The sequence below is a fragment of the Daucus carota genome, chromosome 2 (assembly GCF_001625215.2).
Source record: "Daucus carota subsp. sativus chromosome 2, DH1 v3.0, whole genome shotgun sequence".
Lineage (NCBI taxonomy): Eukaryota > Viridiplantae > Streptophyta > Magnoliopsida > Apiales > Apiaceae > Daucus > Daucus carota.
The window spans coordinates 16,537,761-16,539,083 of NC_030382.2; positions in this window are offsets into that span (position 1 = coordinate 16,537,761).

Consider the following 1,323-nt stretch of genomic DNA (forward strand, 5'->3'; position numbering starts at 1 on the left):
CTTAGTTTTAACCAGGATTCGCTGTGTGCCTTCAGTTGCTCTACTAATAAAAGTTAATAAAGATACTGTGCATTCTCCTGTAATTTCCTTTTGCTTTCATCTGGACCATTTTCAGTAGTTTGCATGAGCTTTTTGAGTAAACTAGATATAGAACTCAAACCACTGAAATTTTCTGAGAAGGCTTAATCATATTGCTGTGTTTGTTTTATTGATGTGCAATTTAGTCAAAGTTGATTGAGGTACTGTGTGGTATTGCTGTTGGAAACAGCAACAACAACTTTTTGTTGAAAAGCAGGTGAAAAACCGTTTGGTAAATCTAAAAACAGCTTTTCTGAACAGTAGCTTCCCAAAAGTTGCTTTTAGAAAAAGCAGGTCCTCCCATGCTTTTGCAAAAAGCTGCTTTTCAGCTTTTGCGGAAAGATGTCATAAATTTTACTATTAAAACTCATCAAAACATTATTTTTATATTATAACTCAAAATATGTAAATACCTAAAAAAAACTACCAAACAGCTATGTGATTTCTACAACAGCACTTTTTTACCAGCACTTTTTCTGACTGCACAACAATTTTTAACAGCACTTCCAAACAGACCCTTAATCTCTGAATGCTGGTTTTTTTTTTTTTGCGGACCTCTTTTATATTCCTTTGCCTGTTGTAGGTTTCTGCTTCGCCATCTTCAATCCCTGATCGTAATGGTTACAAAGATCCAAGGTACTATTACTAGATCTATAGCTTCTATCAGTTCTGTCCATGTTTATTTATTGAATCCCTTAAATTGATAGTATATCTAATTGTTTTAGCTATCTGGTGTCAGCAGGGACATAACTAGGGATGATAGTCTTGCGACAGTTAGAGATCGAAAGGTGAGCTAATTTTCTTGTTCATTTACATAATTGGTACTCTGCTATTTAACTGTTTCTTCTCCATAGGAGCCTTATCTGCATAAATGTCTTAAATATATATGAGCGTTGTAGATAGTGGAAATAATAACCTACTAAAAGAAGTCGTTTGTTGGGAGCTGATAAGAATCTGTCCAAGTAGCATAAGTACTAATGTCATTGCCATTGAAGACAATTCCATATATGATACGTAACAACAAGATTTGTATGAATTTATTTGTGTTCGATGTATTTGGAGGGGAGAAGGGAGGAGGGATTGTTTCACCAACTGCTCCATTGTGCATTGTCTGTGCCACAACGGTGGTATCTAACACCAATACTTGAACAACTGCAATCTCTGATTTCGCACCTAAAACCAGAAACAACCATCAGCTTTGTCTTTCACCAACAAAGTATGTAAAGATGAGTGGCATAGGCCAAT